At 43.7% G+C, this 10,449-nt stretch overlaps 1 long non-coding RNA gene across 1 annotated transcript; it reads left to right on the forward strand.

Annotated features, from left to right (window-relative positions):
- Positions 1–2,961: 2,961 nt before the first annotated feature.
- LOC308577061 lies at positions 2,962–7,680 on the forward strand. Its single transcript, XR_014003400.1, has 3 exons — positions 2,962–3,567; positions 3,831–3,917; positions 7,644–7,680. It is a non-coding gene; the product is annotated as an uncharacterized lncRNA (long non-coding RNA).
- The last annotated feature ends 2,769 nt before the right edge of the window (positions 7,681–10,449 follow it).

The raw sequence follows: 10,449 nt of genomic DNA on the forward strand, positions 1-10,449 counted from the left end.
GTTCGACTTATATAAGGATGTTCTGTAAGCCTAACCTACAAAGCAGAACTTTCACGCCATAGTGGAGTCTATTTGCAAATAGCTCTGGGGACCATTATGACGGCGACGCTGTATAGAAAATATTGTTGCACACCATCCTGATCTCTGAGCTGTGTGAGGTTCTGAGCACTTTCCTAGGGTTTGGTTTGTCGGGATCCACAGAATGCTGTGTGAGATAGTAAGTCTGCAGGCTTGAGTTTGCTAGTTGATGCAACAGGCTGATGCAATACAGTGGTACCTCGGGTTAAGTACTTAATTCGTTCCGGAGGTCCGTACTTAACCTGAAAATGTTCTTAACCTGAAGCACCACTTAAGCTAATGGGGCCTCCCGCTGTTACCGCGCCGCCGGAGCACAATTTCTGTTCTCATCCTGAAGCAAAGTTCTTAACCTGAAGCACTATTTCTGTGTTAGCGGAGTCTGTAACCTGAAGCGTATGTAACCTGAAGCGTATGTAACCTGAGGTACCACTGTGCTTTCTATGGAGGTGCTGCGTCAGAATGACTCAGCAGTAATGTGCTGTCGGTTGATTGGCTGTCATTGGTTTAAAAGGGAAACCTGTCCAGCAGTAATGGTGGTGGTGTAGAGGAGTGTGGTCAGAGAGAAAGAGTCTTCCTATTTGCCTTAAGGAGCAGCCAGGTACTCTGTCTGACTGTATGAACTGCTTCTGTAGATATTTGTATATAAAGCTCACAATAAATAATACTGCATCGAAGAACCTGGAACTCTGACCATTTCTGCTAAAGCGCCGCAAGGAATTCACGACGTGGTTCCCTTGGAATGAGGGACAGCAGAGATCGTGGTGCCTTTAGGATAGATGGTTTATTTACGCATATCTGCAACCTGAGCCTATGATTGAGGGGGTTACAGCATTAGCACCCTGAGATGTTCTCGCTTCTCCTATAGCCACAAGCCTTGGATTCAAGGAGAAATCAAGCATGTCCCTCCCTCACAGGAAACTGCCTGCAGCATACTGCTAGCCTGGTTCCAACATATACCTGCCGGTGGTCAAAGACTCTCGTGAGGCAAATCTTTTAAAAATGCAGAATAAACACCGACAACTTGGAAACACTGGCCTGCAAGCGCTCCAGTTGGAGAACAGGTGTCATGGGCTTGGTAGACACTCAAACTCAGGACGAAAGAGAGAAACGTGCTAAGAGGAAGGCACGGTTGGCAAACCCTCACCGTGATCAACTCCTGCCCAGAAACCCCACTGTGGAAGGACGTGTGGATCCAGAATTGGCCTCCACAATCACTTACAGACTCACTGTTAAAACTGTGTTTATGGAAGACAATCTTACTAAGAGTGATCGTCAAAGAAGAAGACACCTGCCCTGGCCTTTGTCCCTCCCACTACCAGCCAGGTGAGGGTGGGAAGGGGCCCACTCATTTGTCTTCCAGCACAAAGCAACATTTCTTACACTAATGATCCATTAATTAGGGCCATTACCAAGAAGCTGGGCTGGCTACTTTAACAATGGAATCTTCCACTGGATTGTGATGTTTGCTGGATCCAGGAATTAGACGGGACTCCGGCACACAGCAGACCCTTCAAGTGTCCTAACAACAACAATTTTATAATTTATACCCCACCCATCTGGCTGGGTTTCCCCAGTCACTCTGGGCAGCTTCCAGCACATATAAAAACATGCTAAAACATCAAACATTACCTGCCAAACTATTCTCCAGGGGCAGTCCCAGATTCACAGAAGCCATCCCAGTTTCTGATTTGATCCTGGAATGTCCTGCTTTTCCTTAGGACATCCCTGTTTTTATTGAAGAAATGCTGTAAGATATGGAGTTATACCATGGGTAGGCAAACTAAGGCCAGGGGCAGGATGTGGCCCAATCGCCTTCTCAATCCGTCCCACGGATGGTCCGGGAATTTTTTACATGAGTAGAATGTGTCCCTTTATTTAAAATGCATCTCTGGGTTATTTGTGGGGCCTGCCTGGTGTTTTTACATGAATAGAATGTGTGCTTTTATTTAAAATGCATCTCTGGGTTATTTGTGGGGCATAGGAATTCGTTCATTCCCCCCCCCCCCCATACATACATACATATATATATATATATATATATATATATATATATATATATATATATATATATTTGCTTTCGTAGATTTTCACGGGTACAGGAATGTAGGTTTTGGTGTCTTCGGGTGTCTTCCCGTGTAAGAGTTGGGGTGTCTAGGCGACGTTTCGACGAGGTCTCACTCGTCATCTTCAGGCTGGTGCTTTCGGCTTCTTGTTACTAGAACCAAGTAACAAGAAGCCGAAAGCACCAGCCTGAAGATGACGAGTGAGACCTCGTCGAAACGTCGCCTAGACACCCCAACTCTTACACGGGAAGACACCCGAAGACACCAAAACCTACATATATATATATATATATATATAGTCTGGCTCCCCACAAGGTCTGAGGACGGTGGACCAGCCCCCCGCTGAAAAAGGTTGCTGACCCCTGAGTCACACCAGAGTAAAGGAGATAAGTAACTATACACCTTTAGGAGACATCTGAAGGCAAGCTGTCCTGTATAGGGAAGGTTTTAAATGATTAGTGTTTTTATATATGTTGGAAGCCGCCCAGAGTGGCTGGGGCAACCTAGTCAGATGAGCAGGGTATATTATTATTATTATTATTATTATTATTATTATTATTATTATTATTATTATTATTAAATAGTATGTCCCTATTTCCATTGGAGAGATGTTGGATGATATAATACAACCTGCCCCCTGCCCCCGCCCCCAAAGCTACTACACTATGTACATAGAAAATATATAGCAAGGAAGTAAAGTTAAGCAAATATTGGGAGGCTGCATGCATGCCTGAATTCTTGAAGAGGTGGACCATACCGACTTAGGTGGACCAATGGTTTGACTCAGCGTAAAGCAACTTCTCATGGAAACAGCTCTTCAGCTCTGGGTGATTTCCTATTTTTCTGCAATTTCAGCCCGGCAGCATTTAGATCCCCGCCCGACGTAATAATCTGGAGACTCGGTGGCGATAGGGATCCTCTCTTTCCCATCTGCACCCTGAGATAGGAAAGCAGAGAATGCAGCAATGGCTCGCCTTGGCACTGGATTAGGAGCAATTTAAATCCCCGGCATTAAAGGGCACGGAAGGAAAATCAGCTGGATAGGCAAGATAAATCCGCCCGGCCCAGCAGCAACTTCATGCATCACTGTCTTCTCACTTTCCATTTCGACACACCACCAAAGGGCGCCAGCTTACGCGTCACGCTGAGTTATTAAGAGATAGCTGTGTCAACGTCAATCATGCCATTTGAGCTTGTTAGTCAGAACTTGATTAAGTCGGCAATGCCTGTCAATCTGTCCGATGGAAAAACAACAACCCAGCACGTGATGGGAAGCAGGAAGGGAACTTTCTGCTGTCAATTATAGCCTTTCTTCCACAATTCTTTTGCAATTCAGCCTAAGTTGTGCAGCTGGGGAGAAGGAGGAAAAAGGAAAAGAGGAGGAGACAGTTGGTCCCAGTGCCAACTGATATGCCTACTCAGATATGTAATTTTACTCTTTTTGCCTTAACATTGCTGGTTTTACTTATATTGGGGGGGGGGTGATATATCAATTTGCTTTTAAAGCTTCGTTTTCTCAGTATTTTTAATACCTAACTCCTATTGTTTTATTTGAACTGCCTAGAGGTTCCCTCTGATAAAGTAGCCCATAATACTACTTTAGTAGTGTGTGTGAGAGAGCGTGCGCGCCTTATTTTGGCATGCCCATGGAACTTCCCGAACGACTTTTTCACATTCTCTATTGTACAGTGCACAAACACCGAATTATTCTGTGCATGCTAAAGCTGAAAGAACTTTTTCTGAGAGAGCTTTCTCTAGCACAATGCGGGATGTGGGGTGAGAAGAAAGCTATAAGTAAATCTTGAAATGTTGTGGAGGGGTCTCAAAACTAGATGATTGTTGGGGGGGGGTTGGAAGGGGTTACTTTTCTGGCATGGGTCTTTGAAAGTGGGGAGACATTTTTAGGTTGAAATTTAGCACATAGCCAGGGACTATATCTGTTGCAGATATTAATATTAAAATTGTGCCGTTTGAAGTGACTGGATGCATGAAAACTGGGTCCTTTTGGAATGAAAACCTTGTCAAGTTTAATTGTTTAAGATTAATTCAAAAGTTAACTTGCAGAACTTATTTCAAAAAACAGAACAAAAGCACCAAAGATACACCCAAAATATCTATACAATGTATTGTGCTGTCCAGCACAGGTTCAGCATCGTAGAAGTAAAATAAACTTATAATCAGAGCTGACAAACATACCTTCCTTCCTTCCTTCCTTCCTTCCTTCCTTCCTTCCTTCCTTCCTTCTCTTTCTCTCTTTCTCTCTTTCTCTTTTTCTCTTTTTCTCTTTTTCTCTCTCTCTGGCATTGCATTCCAGCCCCTTTAGCCTAGAGCTGTTTACCTGAAGCGCTTCATTTACATCCTTACTCTCAGAGTGGGTTTTCCCAGGGAAAGGAGGGGGGTGGAACAGCTCCACTCTCAAACCAGTGACTTGAAATCCCTTAAAATAACAGGGAAATAAAATGCTGAATTGGCCCAAAAAGACACAGATTGCGTAGCTCCAAGATGGGATCAGTCTGCTTTCCAAAGCTGCAAATACCAGTCCAGTCTTGTGCCCAAAACACACCCCTAATTGTTAGTGCTGAGATAATATTCATAATGATCTTTCATTCCCCAGTTTATAATGCCCTTTTCCCTGTTCACTGCATCTTATTTCTTCCACTGCTCCCCCCCCCCCTTTTAAAATCCATTTCCCCCCTCTTGCTGCTACAGCAAGAAAGTAAAAGGTGACCTAGTTTTAACTTTTAGGGCCCTTTCCGTCTGAATCAATGCACTGCTCTATGGGACATTTGCAGAAATTGTTCTATCTTCTACTTGATCAAACAAATTGGGGAAGACGGGGTTGGGACGGACAAATACAAAGGGGGGGAGAGACAAAGAGTATTATTGTGGCTATTGGGGAGATTTCCTGTGTATTTTCATGAGTTCTAAAAAATCATCTATGCTACAAAAACACACATATAAGTCATTCACGAAGCATGGTGATTGGAACGTAAAATTGCCTTTCTTTCCGAGGTGATGGCATTCTGCGATGAATTCCAGGTCCTTGGCAAGTATCCTGGAGGGTGAAATAATACATATGATTAAGTGCTATTTATTGATAGTCACAAAACATTGTTTCTTGTGGCTAAAATTAGATGATCTAATTGGTTGCTAGGATTTGGTTTGGGGAGAAAGCGGAGATTATTTTCAGCACAGCTAAAAACTATTCTGATCGGCATGGCCACAGCAGTGTGGGTGGATGCTGTGAATCCATAGGAATACAGAAAAATGAGAGATGCGGATTGGGCGAAGAATCTCTGGGAAGAATTCAACACAGCACTGTGGAGATCGTTCCGTCAGCTTACCAGGTGGAACGGTCTCCCTTTCCTCCCCCTACAGCATGCTTTGCTGTGGGTTCTCCCAGCCACCATCACGCCCAAGACAATTGGGGGTGCACAGGAGATAGCAACAGGAGATGCAGATCCTCCAAGTGTCCCTATTTTCCAGGGACTGTCCTGGATTTAGAGGCTGTCCCGGTTTCTGATATGATCCCACAATGTCCCGCTTTTCCTTAGGATGTCCCTACAGTGGTGCCTCACAAGACGAAAAGAATCCATTCTGTGATTCTCTTCGTCTAGCGGTTTTTTCGTCTTGCAAAGCAAGCCCATTGACGGATTAGCGGATTAGCGCTATTAGCGGCTTTTAGCGGCTTATCAGATCAGCTGATAAGCGGCTTAGTGGCTTAGAAAAAGGGGAGGAGGAAAAAAAACCCCGCAGGAACTCGCAAGACATTTTCGTCTTGCGAAGCAAGCCCATAGGAGATTCATTTTGCGAAGCACCTCCAAAACGGAAAACTCTTTCATCTAGCTAGTTTTCCGTCTTGCGAGGCATTCGTCTTGCGGGGCACCTCTTTATTTTCATTGGAGGTCTGGAGTTAAGTGACCCCTGAGCAGGACCAGATTTAGGTGTGATGAGGCCCTAAGCTACTGAAGGTAATGGGGCCCTTTATATGTCCAGCTGTCCTTTGTCAGCAACAAATTGTCACTGTTTTTTGTGTTGAATATATGCTATATGGTAATTTATATACCTAATAGGTATCCAAAGCCATTTGTACATGCAGAATGTAGGCACCCTATATATAGAAATTAGCAAACCAGTGATATTTTAGAGAGCAGGCTAGCAGACTGGGCCCGTTACTTACAGCATAGGAGCCTACACAACAACAAAAAATACTATTGCTGTATGTGGTTTTTATTTTATTTGTTTTTTATCTTCTATTTTGGAAATGTACATCCAGGTTGTTTTTTTCCTTTAATTTTTTGGGGGGCCCCAAGAGAGTGGGGCCCTAAGCTATGTTTAATGTTTTATTACGTTTTTATATATGTTGGAAGCTGCCCAGATTGTCTGTGACTACTCAGTCAGATGCACAGGGTATAAACAATAAAATTATTAGCAGTGGTAGTACAGTGGTACCTCGGTTTAAGAACAGCCCTGCTTACGAACTATTCGGTATACGAACTCCGCAAAACCGAATGTGGTGTTCCAGTTAGTGAATTTTACCTCGGTCTACGAACAGAAGCCGAATGGTAGAAGGGCACTGGCGGTGGGAGGCCTCATTAGGGAAAGCGAGCCTCAGTTTAAGAACAGCGTTGGTTTAAGAATGGACTTCCGGAACAGATTACCATATTTCGCACCATAAGATACACCTAGTTTTTAGAGGAGGAAAACACGTAAAAAATAATATTCTGAATCAAATGTTGTACTAAACTATTTAAAGCAGCAAAGCGGCTGGCTCCTGTCCACTTTGCTGCTTTAAAGTGAGCCATGGCAGAGGGAAGGAAGGGAAGCTGCCCACTTTGCTGCTTTAAAGTGAGCTGCGGAGGAGGGACGGATGGCAGCCATGACTCCCCTTCCTTCCCTCCTCTGTGGCTCGCTTTAAAGCAGCAAAGCGGACAGGAGTCGCTTACATGTCCCTCCTCCGCGCAGCATGCACTTCATAAGACACACAGACATTTCCCCTTACTTTTAAGGAGGGGAAAAATGCATCTTATGGAGCAAAAAATACGGTAAGTTCATAAACTGAGGTACCACTGTGGTATCTTCATCACTGAACAGGACACCTCCATTTTCATCGGAGAAATGTTGGAGAGTATGTAAACCTGGACGCTGCATGCCCTGTCCAAGTCCTTTCTTTGTGTGCCCTCTCCAAAGGAGGTGCAGAGGGTGGCATCACAAGCAAGGGCCTTTTCAGTGGTGGCTCCTCACTTGTGGAATGCTCTCCCCAAGGAAGCACACCTGGCACCATTGTTGTCTGCTTTTAGGCGCCAGGTATAATCCTGTGCCTGAGATTCCCCCTCTCTGCCCTAAGCCCAAACACACGAGTTTTTCCTGGGCGTGACAATGTTCCAATCCCTTGCTTCTCAGTCAGCTCAGGCTACCACGGGCCTCATCCAGAACAGGCTGCATCCCTCTCTAGAGTCTGATGTCATCGCCTTATTTGTGTTCCTCTTCTTGTTTTTACAGCGTAGCTGACAAAGTATTCTCATTCGATTTCCTTTTTGCGGTGAGTACCGAACCTCTTTTTCTTTTCCGTAAGACGGGATGCTTGCTTTGCTTGTGTGAATTGCACTTCGGGGAGACTACGGAAGCTCCCGTTTCTCCTCAAATAACAAGTTACAGGAGCAAGAACATGGGTGTTAAGATCACATTTAATTTTGATGTTAAGGGGCTAGAATGCAGCAGATAAAATAAAACGTCTATGCGAAAGTAATGCGTTTTCCCCCAAATGCAATGACTCCTTCTGCGAGTCGTCTCCATTTACTTGCGATATTAATCCATTAGGTAACTGGGGGGGGGGGCGGTGAGCAGCAACTTGGTCTCCATCGAATAAAATAAGTTACTATCTGACCTTTTTTGCCTGCAGGAAACATGGGGAAAATCCTTTTGGGAAGCCAGCTGCTTACACCCTGGGTTTCTTAACAATTTTCAAGTCTCTTTAAAAGCAAATCAGACTCACTCACTCACTAGGATACCTCTGGAGAGATGAGATGTCGGGAGCTGGGCATTCAACAACTAGGATCACAGCACTCCCAGATTCAGCCCTGCAATTAGATGACCTCTGAAGGAACCAAAGGCCAAGTTCACAAGATCACTTTGTATTTGTTAAAATCAACATAAGCTTATTTTTATGTGCAATAAAGAAAGCTGATCGCCAAAGAATTGATGCTTTTGAATTATGGTGCTGGAGGAGACTCTTGAGAGTCCCATGGACCAGATATTTATCTCTCTCTCACACCCCTGTAGGCCAAGTTTTAAAGGTGGGTGATCATCTGATATGCAGAGACCACTTGCATCTAAATTGGTGTGATTTTTAAAAACCCTAATCTGTTTCTGAGACAATCTGTGCTCACTTCTCTTCGATCTGTGCTCTGGGTTCCAAGCTGCTCTGTATAAAATGAAATTATGTGCTCCTCATTCACTACAAATGGGAAATTTTGAAAGTGGCTGTAACTTTTTTCTTTTTTGCAGAAGTTGAAAAGCAGGTGGTTCCCCTCCAGGGTAAGGACTCCCCACAGTTTACTGTGTATTTAAAACTGTTTGTGTTTCCATGTAGTTTGTGTAGTTCACATGACATTCCCTTCCAACAACACCAATCTTGATGCTTCCCTATGTTAAATTTAGGTTTATCCAAATTTAGGTTTATTCAATACAAGGATAATCTGATGAATGGAGGGAAATCAGATCCTAAACTGCAGCGCTCAGGGTTGCAGATTATTTCTTTTGGTGTTTGGTAGTGAGTGTACTTGTCAAATCCTGCGACTCCTCTTTCCATGCCCACTACCTCCTCGATGTTGTAATATATAGTTCTTGCCTCACACTTGCATGCATGAAAGGGTTAATCTGAGCCCAGAGCTCAGGTAGCCAGTGGGTGGAGCTAGCAGGTTCCCAGCAGCCTTTGCTCCACCCTCTTTCTGTCTCTCTTTGACATCCTGGAAGAAAGCAGTCATGTGTTTTGGTTCCCAGCTCAGCAAAATGCTGCACATGAATGAAAATTCTCTAAAAAAATATTTTTACAGCCTGCTAACCCAAAGATTACATGATCCTTTTTGTAAGGAAACAAGTTTTCTTTTTAAATTGTTTGGAAACTTTTCTTCTTCATCACTTTACTGCCAATGGTTGGAGACTTGTTTGCTGTAACTCCTGAAACTCTGTGACTTAATTCTTCACTTATTTGCAAAGCTAAGCACCTGAGATTTATTTTAGCCTAACTATTTTCATGGGGAGCATTTGCTTAAAGGTGGATGAGGGCAGATGTAAATCTAACCAGATTTTAAAGTGCTTGGAGCAATTGTCATTGTACTAACTCAGCTACTGGAGAGTAGGAATCTCTCTTCCAAATCTCTCTCTCCAACACTTGATGCTTTCATTTCTTTCCTGGCTGTGCTTGTAATTATTTCTGGCTTGTTCCTGAATGGAGGAGTGTAGCTTTCCCCCCCCCTTTCCCCTCCTTTTGATCACTCAAATTTGTGCAAAACCAGAAAGCTTCACAAGCAAACCACATTAAACGTTTCTATACAAGATTTATCAGGCAGCAATCTGAAAAGTGCCTTTCCATTGACTTGCAGAAGGGAAAACACAGTTCCGTGTGAAGAACAAACACAATTATTAATCCCTCCTCCCGGTCGCTGTGATTGGAGTGCCCTGGGGAAATAACTCACTGTGATTAAAAGCTAGAGCTATCCATCACAATAAAAGATTCCCTCCCCTCTCTGTCACTGGGCCTTTCCCCAGACAGCTTGTTTTTTAATTTTTTTGGCCAGGGCAGAAGAGAACATCCATTTGTTGTTTTGGAGAGCTGAAATCCCAGAGCCACTTGGAAGCTTCGGAGTCTCTGATTTACCTCTTGGTTCACCACATAATGTGCACATACAGAGCTGGTGCACACCCTGAGTAGCTGCAACAGATTTGGTGATAATGCTATGTTCTCTGACATTTCCAAAAACACAAAGCATGGACTGCACATTTCCCACAGGTAGGGATAGATGGATCAGTCTGTTTTCAGCCTCTGCTAGCTGCGTATGCATTCCTTCATAAATCCAATCTGTACCATTTCCACCTAAATCTGTGGAGGTGTTTTAATCCACACAAAGCTTCATATTTAAATGCATATTTTAAAGCATATTTATTCACCACATACACATCGCTAAATGTATTTTCCTTCCAATGATGCATTTCTAATAGGCACAGCTTATATCCCTTTGGTACAGTTCTGGAGCCAAGAACTCCCTCGCAAAATGTGGAGAGGTGGAAAATCTGTTCTAATCTCCAT

The sequence above is a fragment of the Podarcis bocagei genome (genome assembly GCF_964188305.1).
Source record: "Podarcis bocagei genome assembly, chromosome: 17".
Classification (NCBI taxonomy): Eukaryota; Metazoa; Chordata; class Lepidosauria; order Squamata; family Lacertidae; genus Podarcis; species Podarcis bocagei.